Genomic DNA, 16,543 nt, shown 5'->3' on the forward strand with positions numbered 1-16,543 from the left:
CATGTGTGTCGTAGGTGCTGTAATCATCTGCCCACTGACCCCAAGATCCTCGTCTGGGCCTCCCTCCGAAGCCCTCGCGTGTTGTTTAGGCACTTTTAAATTTCCGCACGTCACATTAGCCAAAATCAGGCGTTAAAACACAAAGGGAGGATCGAGGCATATATCGTTGGTTTAGCCCGATGATCAAATGCTGCCGTGGAGGCCTGTGATGAAATTAGGCAACATTGCCTAAATAAGGGATGAAGGGTTCATAATTGCCAGTCGTGGAGATGTGAGGTGTCGGGTGCCAACTGTCAGAGGTGGGCTAATGATGACAAATGTCTCTCTATGCAGATTGCTGCTGCAGCACTGTGAAGAAAAAAAATGCACAGGGCCTAATGAGAGGAAGCTTGTGTGCTCTTATTTAATGACCTGCATGGAAACAAAACCACGCTGCTACTGAAACCACTCAAGCAAGAGCCAATATCCAGACTCGGCCTTAAAGCCACAATATGTAATAACTTCAAGTTTCAGCTTTCAGATCATGTTGATGGTAGTGATGGGATGGATGGAAGATCTCAAACCGTCATCACAACCACATTACAACAACTCAACTGTAGTGTGCTATGATGTTGGTGGACCAGCCAGGACACGTGCATCCATGCACGCCTTAGTTTTTGTAATTGTTAGCGGCGCTTGTACAGACAGTAAATATGCTAAAGATAGATTGTTTTACATCAGAGGCACATTTTGCGAGCTTGACTACTTTGTCTTCAGTGTTGTATAAAGAAAAAATGAATACCACTGTCCATTTGTATTTACCAATGGAAAAAAGGGGAAAATCCTATAAAAAAAATCAGCTTTAATCACAATGTACTTTTATTTATTTTACTATTATTTTATATAATTTTTGACAATTTTTTATCATTTGATTGTTTTTATGATCCATTCAATATTTGATTCATTATTATCATCCCTCATCACTGACTGGCTGGGTTAAATCACATGGTTCCACTACCTTAGCTATTCAGCAGCCATTTTGATTTAACAGGAAGTTACTAAATATGGTTCCTTGTCCTGCAAAGGGCTACCTAACAATAAATTATTATTAGCGCATGTTGGTAGTTTCCTCATTAGTCGCCCTCTAGGGTTTCTGGTTGTTAAAACATGTTTTTAACCACACGTTTTAGGAGGCAGCTGTAAATCAGACGATACTCCTGGTTGTGACGTAACCCTCGTGCTAATAAAAGAGCAAAGTAAGAGTAGGCATTGCACGGCCAGATTTCCCCAATTTGTTGCATGAATAGCTCTTGAAGGGGGGGCTCCCTTGCACAAAGGGGTTCTCGTCTTTGTTTGCTCTCGCCCCATCTGTGTCATCTGGTGGTCTGTGCAAGAGGGGCGGCATCCCGGGGCGCTCCCCAGCGGCGCTGCCAGTTGTTTTATGGACTCGGCAGAGTGGTGCCGGGAGTTCATAAGTCGGGCCGGCCCTTTGTATGGCGAGGCCAGCTGACACGTGTGAATGGGCCGCAGCATATTGACAGATCATTTCCATTAATGAATCGGAGGAGTACGCCTTGTTTTGTGCGGTGATTTATGTCCGTGGTTTATCATGTGAAGAGCTCGGGGTTAACTGACGACTCCAGCATGTAATGCGGGACCAGGAGAGGCACGCTTTAAGTGACATTGAAGCCTTTTGTCTTTTCATTTTAGTCTGTAAAACCCTTAATCACATGAGAGGCTTTATGTAAATCAACTTACCTTCACTTTCTAAAATAACAGAAATAGAAAGAATGTATTTCTGCAACACCAAAATAAAATTGGGGGGTAAAAAAAATCCTACAAAATGTTACATACATGCTGTTCATGTTGTCAAAGATAAAATGTTCTAATCAGCTTCAACCCTAATCAGAACTACAGTAGCTGTAGCTGGATGTTGACGTTGTGCCCTGGTTTTGGATCAACATTTGCAATTTAAGTGACTTGGTTAGATTCACCTTCAGAACCCTTCTCTTCTCTCTTCAATTGCCATTGTTTGCTCACGGCACATTCTACGTCTAAGCTCTAAACAAACGTATTAAACACGTTGAAAGTGTAAAATGTATAGATGCTTACTACTAATCAATGATAATGTGAGATGATGAACAGATGGAATTGGAGTCACGGTGTATCCTTTAGCCTGGTCAGAGAATGCATTTTTTCAAGCCGTGTACGCTTGTTTGTCATTCCAGTAATGACTTATGATGATATATATATGAAATTGGAGTCAACTCATTGTACGTTTTGAGGCTGGTTTTGAGGCTATCAAAGCAAGTGCTTCTATCGGCAAACAATCTTTTGTCTCTCCTAACTTAGCACACAGCCATGTTGCCTTTAAGGACCACTGAACAAAGTGTGATATTTCAGTGCTTGTCTGCAGAAGAAAATACTTGTTTTCAAAGAAATGTAACATCCATCCATCCATTTTCTACACCGCTTATCCTCATTAGTGTCGTGGGGGTATGACTTCAGGCGAGAGGTGGGGTACACCTTGCAATAGTCATGAAATGTAACAATAAATACAAAAAATACAGAAAATATAAATTGGGAAGTGAAATTAGAAAGCTATTAGACCTTTGAATATATATGTTTTTTGTATAGCATTGTTGACATAACACTGATTGTGGTGTGTTATTTTTTGTAACAAAAAATCACACTCAAGAGCCTTAGGACCCAAGCAGGTCCCTAAATTTTTTTTATACATTTTTCTGGATGAAAAATTGTCCAGGCAGAGCACAAAATAATGATATTTTTTGTAGGATTTACTGCATAATTCTTCTGAGAGCAGATTGCTAAATTTGTCCCACCACGTTTCACTGCGAGTTCTTCATGGTGACCCATTTTACTGTTTGTCTGCACCATGAGCTTGAGCCCAATCCAGCATCCCAATTTAACAGCCCCCCTAACTGCTGCTTTTTCCGCGCTCATCTCCTCGTCACCATTTTTAGGCCGGTGTCACCCCCCGCTCCCTTCAGGAGGCGAGGTGAAAAGGAGAGGAAGCTAAAGAAGGGGACGTTCACCGCCACCACCCCCCACCCCTGGAGAGGATGCAAGACAAAGATGGCAGCATGAGACATTTTGTCTACTTTCATTAGTTCTGGTGGCGCTGAGCTGTGCTTAATATTAGCCCGCTGCTTCCCCCCGGTTTTGACAGAGGAGAGCCCGTCCTCATCAAACGGAGCCCACCTCATTTCCATCCTCCACGCTCACGCGGACATATGGGGCAGGATGCCAATTGCTTATTTTATACGGTAATTAACAACACTCAGACCGTGTTAGATGTGCCTTAAGCGTGACATAGTTTCATTCACGCATTTAGTACATACACACCCCGGTAAGGCCCAATAAGGTCATGTATTTTAGGTTCTGTGCATAAATATTTATTAAAAATAGGAAGTAAGCTAAAGAATCCTCATTGAGGATTATCCCTCGGCATACACCTGAATGTAGTCAGGAAGAATATTTACTCAGGAACTCTTCCAAATCTTCTAAAATGCTCTCCATATTTAAGAAAATATGCAATAGTAGCTTTTGTTCCAGCATTCTAACAAGCAAAACATAGGGCTCAAGTAGGTTAACTCTCATCATTTGACAATATGGAAACAATAATTATCTGTTTATAATATCAGGGATGTCCAGACTACTTTTAGATTTTGAAATTTCCGGGTTGTAAGCTGCTGCTTTTTTGTTAAACTTTGAACCATGGTGTTTATACAGCAGGCTATTTTACGACCATGTTCATCTTGTGCCATCTCCGATACTTCAGAACGACTACTAATCGTTTAAATACTGTGCCATTCGTGAGGAGGTGAGGAAACGGTAGCGCTTTCTTTGGCCCGGCAGCAAGGCAGCCACTGGGCAGTAAATTGCTTTGCTGGGAAGAAATGCATTATTGGATATTGTTGTATTTTGTTTGTTTGTGGTATACAGTAAAGTCTCGTTATATCGATATTCTCGGGAATCGGAAAAAATACCGATATAACCGGACTATCCATATATCCGATCCTGCGCCGAACTGCATTAAAAGTGGGCAGATCTTTGATATGGCATGTAATTTTCTCCTTGAGTTCATGGATTGCATATCTAGCATGCTTTTGTACTATAATAAATGTTGTACTACAGTAAATAAAAATAAACTTACGCTGTAGTGATTACCGGTTACCGGGACATAATTCACCCCAGAACTATCGATAGGGAAGGTGTTGCCACCCGGAGGGGTAGGCGCGAGGGACGGGTGTTTTCCGCTGTGTGTGCTGCACTCTGGTGGTGGAAGTGTGAAAAATAAAGTTGACTGGAAGCAGCCGTTCGCCGTGTTCTTTTTTGGTATTGAAATCCTTAAGCAAAGATTGATTTAAGCTGCTTTTGTATCGATATAAGCAGACCAAATTGGCTGGCGGGAGATGAAAAGGGCATCCTAGTAACCGGATTATCATAATAACCGTCTATCGTACTAACGGAGCTAATTATATCATAAAAGACTAGAAATTTGCCGGGAAATGAAAATAGTATCGTAATAAGTAGTAATTCGTTTTAACCGATATCGATATAACGAGACTTTACTGTAATTGTATATTTCTTAGCTATCTTTTGAGTGTTTAGTCGCTGTGTGATGAGTTGAGCCTACTATCTAAGATGACACCTTGAATCGGATGTTTTGAGTAATGAACTGCCATTTTTCGATGGCTTGATAAGCTCAATGTGACTTTTCTCTTTTCTCAATTCGATTCAATTAATTTAGTGCCACATCACTTTATACATAGTCACATTCAGAAATGAAAACCAGCGAACCAACTGAAACCCCACATGAGCAAGCACTTTGTGACAGAGGCAAGGAAATCTCCCTCTGGGGATGACACTTTGAACAGACCCAGGCTAAGTGGGGAGGCAGTCTGTACATATATACTGTAAATCAATGATGATGATGTAGCCCTTTATTCTTGTCACTTATACAGGAGTACAAGCGAAGTAGTGCAATCATCCATACATACATATACAACATACTATGCAGTGAGACAAGGGGTGACAGGACGGGATGATTGGGCGATGAAGGGGGTGAAGAAAGGGGACAACACTAGGAGAGTGGAGGAGAAAAAAAACAACTCCAAACTAGACTCTTAAATGAAGGAGTACAGTGTGGGACCTCGGCAACAAGTAAAAACATTGTTCACACACAGACACAAGACCAGCGCCACGAAGGGAAAATAGCCGATACGAGCAGCGGCCAGCCCGAAACAAGTCAGAATTGTTAGTACAAGTTAGAGAGTTCCAATAATCCAACCTGGAGGTCATAAAAACAAGGTCAAGTTGTTTTGCAAATGGACGAATGCTGTTCTTGATATTATTTGGGAACTAAAGGAAAGGTCCTGATCGAAGATGGCACCAAGGTTTCTGTACCGTGGGGGGTGAGTGCAAGACCATCTAGGGCAGTGATATCATTTGCAGTCTTGCCTCTAAGGTGCTGGGAACCAAGGACTATGATTTCAGTCTTCTCTGAGTTTAATAGTAAAACGTTTGTGGTCGTCCAGCTCTTTAATGTCATTAAGACACGCTTGGAGCTCGGACAGCTGAGTTTGATTAGGTTTCATTGATGAGTAGAGTCGTGTGTCATCTGCATAGCAGTGGAAGCTAATGGAGTTTTTTTATAATGATGTTGCCTATGGTGGTTATATAATGGCTGACCAATACAGGTCCGAGCACAGAACCTAACATTTCTGTGCATAGTTTTTGGTGTAAAGATTTTCTGCTGTTTGCAACCGGCTGCCAAAACACAGATGCTTCATCTGGCTTACATCTCTCCAGCCTGAATAGCTTTATCTTTTGTTTGGCTAAATAACATCGGACGAATCATCCCCGATTGGTGGAAGCTTACCCTGTGTGTGCGCGTGTGCATTCACGTGTCGAGTTGTTCAGTCCTGCTGCGCTTTCATCTGCTGCACTCATTAGAGTGGTGATCTCACTGGGCTCTATTAGAGCAGCACAGACAACAGACTCCCCATGAAAGAGAGAGAGAAGTGATGAACCAAGCTGAAGAAGAAGTGCTGATGTGCAGCTTCCTGCCTGCAGGCGCTCACTGGCTCAGGATCAGCCCCAAGGCCAAAAGAGGCAGACAATCATACTTATTTAGACAGACATAGTTTGGAAAATACATTCAGCTGCTGTTGAATTGTCATTTTTTTGGTGTAATACCACTAACTTTTGTTCTACTATTTACTCCTATTGGGTGAAAATGACTTATCCCTTTGGGATAAGAGGCGCTCAAACACTGGCTGTGGAACATTTCAAAACATCATGAAGAACTAAACTTACTTGCTTGTGGACATGATACGACCTCTGACCTCCCCTAACTCGATGTGTCTGCCCAGTGACATCTTAAAATTGACCCTGGAGCTCTGCCAACTATCTGCCTGCCAATATGGGAGCTGTGGGGTGGATCGTTTGGTTTTTCTTCATTGAATAGACTAACCCAGCATGTTGTTGCTGTAATGTTAGCACTGTAGCTCAATACTAGCTGTAGTATTAGTAGTAGTATTTCATTCATTTCTTTTCTATGTCACTTGTCCTCACTCAGTGATAGTCTCCACAACGCCACGATAACGCCATGCCATAAATAATGCCATGTTTACATACCTCCTAAAATGACAACAGTTTTCTCTTTGAGCTGTGCAATTCGGAGGTCTTGCACCCTTGTCTCGATACGGTCCATCGCCTTTCTCTTTTTTGTGGTCCATGTGTTTGTTACGTTGTGTATCTTTCTATGGCAGCAGCAACTCTGATATAAACAAGCACCCTTAACTCACAATGCATTGCACAATCATGTAACAGTATCGCAAGATTTTGTCATGGTGCCGTGATCTAAGATGACGCCGTAAACAAACCTCATGCTATTTTGAAGCAGGACCATTTTAGCTAAAATGTTGGATGTGAAAAAGCGCTAACCAGGCTGGACAACCGAGGGACAACTGTATATGTTAGATACAGTTCACAGCAGAACTTCATGGAGCTCATTAGCATGAAATCTGCAGACACCCATGATGTCATGTTCCCAGTAGGGCTTACTTAAAGCACTTTTAAACGGTCTAAATTCCATCATCAAGCCTCAATCAAGATTTCGGTCACACTGGGATCACTGAGACATAAAATACTATAATATGCTAGCAAGGGGTGACCCAAGACCTTTGCACAGAACTGTGGAACTCCAACCACCGTAGTAATAATAAACACACTCTTGTGGTCGATGAGTTGGACATGATGAAAGCAACAAACTGATGGATAGAGTTGCATCCTTCTACCTTGTTTCCAGATGATTATATTTGTCAGTTCCGTGTTATTTTGCAGGGTGAGGGGGGGGCTTGGAGGCAGGGGCAAGGGGGTGTCGGATGTTGACACCATCTAACGAAGGAGGGGTGGTGGTGAGGGTGTGTGGATTAGGCATTTACCGAGGCAGTAATATGATAGGTCAAAAAAAAAGAAGCTAGGCAGCAGTCCTCAGCAGCACTTGGCTCAGTAATGAATGATTGACTGGAAAAGGAGAAGCTGCCATTCGCCGGCTGAGCGTTCATGGTGACGCCTGCCGTGCCGCTCCACGCTCGCCTTGATCACGTTTCACCGCGCCCTTCTCATCTCAGGCGAGCAGTCTGCGGGGAAAAGCTGCTTTTGCCTCTTAGTTTTTGCCCTAATTTACACATTTAAGACATTTTTGTTTGCTTATTTGCAATTCTGCACTCTTTTTTTTTTGCTTCTCTCCATCAGTCCTCCTAGAAACCACCCCCACATACACACACTCTCTCGCGCGCTCTCTCTCTTTCTCTCTCTCTCTCACACACACACACACACACACACACACACAAAACCTCCCCTATCTCCTGTGTTTTGCCTCCAGGCAGTGAACTAATTTCAGCTTCCATAATTGTGCTGTGTTGTACACCTGTCTGCTATTAATTCTCCCCTGTCTCTCATTCCCTCCCTTAATGAGATATTATTGTAATTATTTTCATTATGTTTTTCTCTTTTTTTAATTTTAAGACTGGTGGAGGGGGTAATGAGCTTGATTGATGTTATTGTTAAGGTACTGTTTCTTCTCTATTAGGGTACGCTTACTTGACAACGACTTGGTGAAAACACATGCTGTAGTGTGCATGCCAGACCAGTAGCTGGCGATGTTACTTTGTAAGAAAGCAATACAAACATGCCTGTCTGATACAAAATGGCCTTTTACCAAAAGTCCTCAAGGGTGGAGGCGGTGATTCAATGAGTGAAGCCCTCATGTGATCATTTCCCGCTCAGAGCCCAGTCGGGCGCTCAATAGTCGTCCGCCTGTATCCATTTTAAGACCATTACTGCATTGAAAGGCACACAATGGCTTTCACTGGGCTTTGTTTCAGCCTGCCAGGATAGCAGTCTATAAAAATCTGTTCTAGTGCTTTGCTTTGCCCTTTTCAGTAAGAAGTAAACATAAAAAAAATGAAAAAGAAGGTTTTGCTTATGAAAAGTGAAAGGTTCCCAGTCAGTTGAGTGTAATTGTTGGGCAGGCAAACTACTGGAAGGAATGCTAAAGAAAAGCACAGCTGAATGAACAATGGCCAAATGTTTCTTCACTGTGGCTCACAATCCAATTAGGAGTTGAACAAGGGTCATGCGTGGGGGACGTCACGCTGCAGGTTTTTTTTTTTTCCTTCTGGGAGGGGGTCCTTTGGGAAGTTGGGCAGGACTTGAGGGGTCCTCTGGGTTCTTGAAGCATTTTGGGGAAGGACAGATGATCTTTTCCGTTATTACGAAAGGTCGGGAAATAATCTGCTCTTATGTTGGTTTCTCAGGTGGTACCAATTATCGGATCTCCAGCTCCCCCTCTCATGCTGCCCTGGTCCCCATTTGCCTTAAATCCTACCATCCCTTGCTTGATAATTACTGATAAAATATGTCATTTATGTCAAAGCCACATAGCTGTTGATGTTTTTAGCATTAAGCAAAGACGTAGACAAAAAGACACGCCCTAAAGATGCAAAAAGTTGCTTTTTAAAGCTTTTAAAGTTTATCTCTAATCTCCCGTGGAGAGAGGCAAAGTGGCTGAGAGGGCTCGGCAAGTGGACAAGTCCAGCCTTTGTTGGTTTGTTCACATGGCAGCCAGCTTTGAGTGTGTGACAGCCGTTTAACTCCACACGACCTGGTTCTCAAGTGCCGTCGTTTGAGCACTCTCGAATCCTGTTAGGAGCCATAATTACAATTCATGCACTCCCTTTGCGTCTTTGAAGAGCCATTGAGAGGGGGAGAGAGAGGGAGAGTAGGAGTGTATGGAGTCCCAGCAATGCTCACTCTACATGCTGTCACATCAGCCTATAGTCTCATTTCCACATGTATTTTTATATACATTTTCCCCCACTTTAAGTCTACCTTCACACTGCTGGTCAATTCCATTTTTTTGCTCATTTGTGACCCGTATCTGATTTATTTCATGTCTGTGTGAACAGTATGATCCCATTCCTCATTTGTATGTAGATATAAATCCGTTATGTATCCTATAGCTAATGCAGTCTGAATGGTGAGGTTGCATATATCCTACATATATGTCATCGAAAGGCTTGTTTTGCCAATACTCACTGATAAAAGTACTTCTTACCATCCGAAAAATATTTTTAAAAAGTGTCAGCGAAGTGATCCATCCGCCCACATGCTCCTCGGAACAGATGTGGCAGGAAGTTCTCCTTGAACTGCCATAGCCTAAAGTCTTGCCCTCTAATTGTAATCATTTGGTTAAGTTCACTCCCATTGCACAAAGTCCTTGAAATTGCCACAAGCTTGCAAAGGAGATCACAAATTGAGCCAATGTTTACTTCTGTAAACACATGGCAAAGGGTATGACGTCTTGCTTATGCACATATGCATCACAAGTTGAGTTTTCTGAATGTGAATGTGAATTGCCACATAAAAGATCAGTTAAAAAAAAATCCAAATTGTAGCCTTAGATCCAAACAAGGTGTCAAGAGCATGCCAATACAACAGGTGGTGCTGTACCCAGCGTAGGGAAGGACAACAACTATGACAAAAACAAAGTGGAACCTCTAAAGTAAAACGTTAGAAGTCATACTGTATAATTTGGAATTTGTGCATTTCTTTAAAGGAATATTATTACTATGAAATTTGCTTAAAATATTCATAGGAGACCTCAGTTCAGTGAGTATCAACTCTTGCAATCTTTGCTTTTTCTTTAGCATTTTGCCCTTTTAGGTGATAAATGTGTCTGCATTGAGGTACAATTTACCACCATTATATATTACATATTAAAATAGATGATCACGTTCAATATGTAGTGACTGCTTGTAGCTTCCATCAGCTGAGGTTTAACGATTTCAAAATTTATTGCAAATTACATTTATAGATTTCGCATGTAAAGAAAATGATGGAGATGGAGTCAAACAATTTTAAGTGCAACTGTTGATATTGTGTATAAGTTGCAAATATGTTTGTCATTAATCTGAAAATAAATGACATGGTAAAATACTAAAAATATCAGAGTTGGGGTGAGCACTTCAATGACTTCAGCATATGTAAGATCAGTTCTGTGAGTTTATTAATTGGCTGCGTGTAAATGTGTAAAAGAAAGTCAGCGGTTTCTTTGAGAAGATTGTGTCAAAGTGGCAGTATACATTTTCACACGATGACACTTTTTTAAATATATAAAACACTTTAAAGTGCACAAACAAGTTGTGAAAGGAAGTTATGTGACGCGCATTCAGCCACTTTCAAAGCCAAGGAAGAAGAAAGCAGGAGCATAAAGCCTAATAGGTGCTTTAGTAATTTCTGAGTTTTCATAGCTTAATCCGTTGTGAAAAGCTGAGGAGAAGAAAGGCTGCAAATGGCCCTCAGTATTAATTTGATGTGACTTCTGTACAATAAGGCCCGCCGATCCCAGAAGGCCGTTTTCCAGCTTTACCTTCTTTCATCATCCTCAGCCCCTTGGAACTTTTTTGCCTAAATGTTTCATGAAGCCGCGGCTGTAAGCCTCTTTGGTATTCTGTCTTTATAAGGCCTGCTTTAAGACCATTATTACACATACAAATAGTCAGGCTGCCTCGCCCATTGTGGAGGGAATTGATTTAGCACAATTGGGGGAGCGTTTGTATTAAAAACACATATACTACGCCTCATTTCCCTTCCATCTCATTTGGACTTTTTACCAATGGAAAGGGAGCTTTTCCACCTTTTGGAAGGAATGTTCTCATTTTAAAGCATGTGGGAGCACAGATTAACTACTAAAACACAAAACCTTATGAGCAATGTGTGCCTCATTGCCCTGGTTTTATTAAGCTATGTTGTATTCCAACAAGTACTTTAATACCACACAGTCTGTAGTTTGTTCCTGGATTTGGATTTTATATTACATGATTTTTGGTAGATGTTGGTGGATTTTCCTCACAGGAAATCATGTAATTCCAATTAATTTGATTCAAGCACCCAAGGAAATGAACAAAATACATTAATAGAGAATATTTGAACCAGTCATGATGTGTTATATATGTATATATCACTATATTGACGGTTACTATGGTACCCATTATGTCATTATATGGTCATATCACCTCATACTTCAGTATGTGTCCAAAAAATAAAGATATAAAACATAAGCAATTATATCAAAAAGTGAACAAAATGTAACAGTTACTGATTGTAAAAGTGCCAGATGGAGGGGTAGGATTCAATAAGCTTTGCTTCTTCCTACTCCTTTTGGACATGTGGAACTGGGAATTGATTATGTGATGCACTCAGTTGTAATCTGATCCATGTTCAAATCAAATTAAACCATTACCATTACCAATTATATTTATACATGCCGAAAACTGGATGGAATTTATTATTGATGCAGACTTCCCGTACATCCTGGCGAGATTTAATTCAAAACTGTTTTCTCACTTTTATTATTATTATACATTATTGTGGTTATTTAGCAGTCACACTAAAACATACAATGACATTAAGTCAGCAACATTTGGGTGCTTTGCAGAACAATACAGTGACAGGGCGAAAAGACGGGTTTGTTGCGTGGGATATTGTGTACGAAAAAAAAAAAACTCAACAAAAAAACAAATTATACGCAAAGTGAGGTTTGGCTATGTCAGTGTTACTAGCGGTTTTTAATATATTGGCTCCATTGTTGTGTATGTACATGAATAGAAACTGCTTAGAAATACAACAATTGTTTGAGTTCAATAAAACAATATAAACAGACCAACTATTAAACTAATAAACATGATAGTCAACCTTGGTTTTTAAAGCTGTCATTTTCAGTACAGCTCTTGTGTTGGATCTCATTTGACCACAGGTGTACCTATATGTGTCCGGTCATTGCTCGTTCTAGTCATTTTCTATTGTTCACGTACATCAAAAAGGGAGGAGGTGCACTAAGCGGGGGCCACTAACCCTTCAGAGAACATGTTGCATGAATATCCTGTAAGTCCATGTAATTACTCAAATTACGGCACACCAAAGAGTTTGTCAGAGGCTATGGGCTTTGGCAGGAGGAGGCACACATACCATCACACCATTGATGGCCAGTCTGGATCCCCAGCTGGACTACATGAGGAATATCTTTGGAAAAACCATCGCTCTTCATTTATTTTTCACTCAACTCGGTCGCTGTTTGTTGTCTCTGCGGACATAGCTCTTCGAGCATCTCTCTTTGTCTACACCTTTTCTTGAAGGCAATGTTCACATTTTTAAATTATCCATATTGGTGGTGTTTCAAAACAGTTTTCCACATAAGACACATTTCAAATGGTGCTAAGATCTCTGGAGGCCTATAGCTTTGTTAGTCTACCAGAATCATGAAGAAAGTATTGTACGCATTCTTTGTTTTCGCTGCAGTATGCATGCCAGGCCATTAGTTGGCGACATTGAGGTAAAGAGATAAAGAATGCATTTTTCCATTTTTAGAAACTTCTGTTTAAATATGTTTACTCAATATTTTGCTGGAGCCTATCCCAGCTGTCTTCGGGCAAGAGGCCGGGTACACGCTGGACTGGTGGCCAGCCAATCACAGGGCACATATAGACAAACAAAAATTCACACTCACATTTTCAAATGTTTGCAATTTAAGATTCCAAAACTAACAACCTCAACTCCCCCCAAAATATATTTTATAATTGTTTTTGTATGTCCTGCGATTGGCTGGTGACCAGTTTGGGGTGTTTTTCAGTCAGCTGGCATAAGGTCCAGCATACCAGTACAAGCAGTATAAAAAAATGGATGAATCTGTTCATGTGTAAACAGCCTATCAGTAGCTAAAGATAACATTCTCTGTACTGTCATGCAATGACGAAAGTTTGTTTTGTCAATAACCCCAAAAAGTGAGTTTTGCCTGTGAACAAAAGGGACAAATATGTTAGAGTAATTGTGTTTTTATGGACAATGATGTGCGATATCTGCCATAGCCTTCAGCTTGGATCTGTGCTGGCCTGCTAAGGTGCATCAGGAGTGATATAAGGAATCCATGTTGATGGCTACAGGAAGTCAAAATAATTACATCGATGCCTCCTACGTGATGTTTTTATTTTATTTTTTAACATGAGAGTCAGCCGAATGCTTGCTAAAGAACAAACGAGCACAATCTCAACTGAGACATTTCCTCATGCTGCAGGATTAGCATTGGTGAAAAGACTTTAACGCTATCATTACATGCGGATAAAATACAAATTATCCCGCACGCTCAAGAGCCAAATTATCATCCCTCGCCCTGCAGTGCCCCGTTCAGCCCTGAGGTATGAGGCTGAGTGACAAAAGGCCCATATTTGCATACATTTACAACCCCCTCTCATGGAGGAGACGATAAGAAACCTGTTCCACCTTTTTTCCCCCGCGTCCCTGAACATATCGTGACAGATAAGTCCAGCTAATTCCACCGGATGTGTTCAAAAATGATGCTCCTGATGCTGGCTGAATCCCGGAGGTGTCACCCGTTATAATCCTCAAAGGGCGTCCAGCTCAATGTGGGCTGTGTTGGTTTTTTTGCTGCATAATGTGCTGCAGGTGACAACAGGAATTATATGAAGGAGGACAAAAGTGTAACATATTATCAAGCATAGACAGTGAATGGGGGGGATAAAAGGATAATGGATGAGGGCGTCGTTATTACCTCGCCGCCGAAGCAAAACAGGTAGACTGACAAGATTAATCGAGGACGAGCGAGGCGCTCATGGCCCATCAGCGCCGCCCATCTAACCGCTTGCTCTCTCCTCCGTCCGTCTCCTCCATCCTTGTCTGGTTCTTTCTCCTCGCTCTTCTTCCCCTCCCACACCACAACCACCACCACAAAAAAAAAGATAAATGGGATCTAAAGCGATCAGCTTGGCACTCGCCATGGCAGCCGGAGGAAGCTGCAGGATCCGCCATCCAGGCCAGGAAGATTTCAGTCATCTTAAGGCTGACAAGTCTCTGGAAAAGTCCCATTAGGAGAGAGCTTGCAGAAAAGAGCCTCATATATTGCCAAGCTCCTTAAACTAAAAGTCCTCAAGCTGTTTATCTGCTTGATGTCCTCTCTAAATGTCTTCTTGGATACCAGTCAGTGTGTGGACAGCCTTCCTCTTTAGTTCTTTGCTGATGAGTGTTTACTTGTTAGCAAACTATAGCATGCTCAAATAGGTTTACACTGATAGGGAGGTGGGGAAATGAGTGTTAAACATGCAAGCAAAATAACTTCATTATAATTAGCAACACTGGGACAAAGACACGCTCGCTCATTTGTCAGGGTGTGTGAAATTACAAGTCAACAATGATACTTGATTGACTAATGTTTTACACCCACTGGCCATAATATTAGGTATGTTTACTCATAATTAAAAGCTCTAAATTGTTCAAAATATTCAAAAAATATATACTCAAATGCCTGATTTGCCCTAAATGCTCCCATTAAGCATGGAGTGGAGTCAATGAGTGTGTTGTCTACAAAAGGAACTAACCACCAGGGATTCTTACTAACATTAATACTTGTGGCTGTCAGCAACATGCACATCGTTTTTTAATTAACTCCACAAGTAGCTGTATTTGAAATATGATGTGTTCAACATCCAGCACCTTTATGTACTTCCACGTGCCCTTTAAAATATTGGTTGCACTACTCAGCTATTGGTGTGAAAATTTGTACAACAGTTCCTATTCTACAGTATATATGTATAATGAACTCATCAGTGGGATTAGTCATGGGCAGTTTGCTCCTTACTGCTAGTACAACATTGGTTGTGTTGTGTAAGAATCAGTGTTCTAATTTCGTCTTTGTTGAACACCAGTGGAAAAAGATGAGTTTTCAGCAGGGTTTTAAAGTGATCCAGTGTCTTTGAGGCTTTGATGTCCAGGGGAGGCTGGTCCAAAGTTTTGGAGCAGCCTCCTGTGGTGAGACAGCCGAGCAGTTTATCTGCAGATATCAGGGCCCTACCTGGGGAGGGAAGCTGCAGGACCTCAGACAAGCATTCCAAAACTAACAACACCACCTTAAAATTAACCCTTAGTTTTACTGGGGGCCAGTGGGGAGCCATATGCAGTTATTTAGCGCCAGAGGCTAAATAAATAAAAATACAAATATAATGCATTTAGAAGACATGATATGAAGGGTAATACAGTGTATGTGACTTGTGTGCACCTTTAAGAAAGTGAGGCCTGGGAAGTGATATGTGTGATCTCAGCTTGCTAGAGTTGACTGTAGCTGAGTGCTAGCAGCAGGTTAGCTGTAAAGAGAGTAGCCGACAGCAACTCCTGTGTGAATGTTCACTACATGTGTTCTGTCTGTTAATAAAGTGATTGAAGTGGATCGCCAGTCTCTCCTCCGCCATTATAGTAGTATTCCACAATGGTCTCCTGGTGTCATAATATTACAGTGAGACAATAGCCACTGCAGGAAGTACGCTGTCAAAACGTGTGAGATGATATTCATGGCTGAGATGGCTTATTATGTAATTATGTCGATTACTATTTTTGGTAATGCAAGTGGCGAAGATGACTATAAGGGTGTTATTTCATGTCTACAGGGCTTACATATTTAATAAGTCAAAAAAGATTCTCTATGCTCTACCTATGGAAAATATTCCATTCCCAGATGCCGTTACCCACAATGAGCAGGGACGACTGTAGTTGCAAAAAGTATGATTTTACAACTGCTGCATTTTTTTAACAAATGACCACAAAGAGAGCTGTTTTTCCATTTTCACTTTCTCATTCACTCTATGATCATACATTTTCACTGGAATTGTAACAGGCAAGTGGTTGGATTATATGGAAACGCGGCTTGGAGACATACCTTGTCTGACAGTTACCCAGGATGACCCAGCAGCCATGTACCACCACTAGCTGCTTTGGAAGGAGATGAAGGTGGTTTTAGTGTGGTGGTCTTTGGTTGTGAGTTCAAATTTCCTAATAATAATAATAATACGAAATATTAATATTAATTAGAATTCATTTAATAAGCATCTGAGGCGTATTTAGGGCTTAAACAAGGATTATGCTTTAGTGCATTTTGTTTAACTTCCTTCGTGGCGAGTGAACAATGGCA

At 41.2% G+C, this 16,543-nt stretch overlaps 1 protein-coding gene across 6 annotated transcripts in view; it reads left to right on the forward strand.

Moving 5' to 3' along the window:
- The window catches only part of LOC131134774 (neurobeachin-like), a 189,633-nt gene that overhangs the window by 126,844 nt on the left and 46,246 nt on the right, over nucleotides 1–16,543 (forward strand). Inside the window, exon 1 of one of the 6 annotated variants that reach the window (XM_078792630.1) lies at nucleotides 9,886–10,182. The exons of the other annotated variants lie outside the window; for them this stretch is intronic. The gene's annotated coding sequence lies outside the window, so the exon portion shown is untranslated. Of the gene's footprint in view, nucleotides 1–9,885; nucleotides 10,183–16,543 lie in introns of those variants that run through there. 6 annotated transcript variants of the gene reach the window in all.

The sequence above is a fragment of the Doryrhamphus excisus genome, linkage group LG8, assembly GCF_037039965.1.
Source record: "Doryrhamphus excisus strain RoL-2023G ecotype Guam linkage group LG8, RoL_Dexc_Guam_v1.1, whole genome shotgun sequence".
NCBI lineage: Eukaryota > Metazoa > Chordata > Actinopteri > Syngnathiformes > Syngnathidae > Doryrhamphus > Doryrhamphus excisus.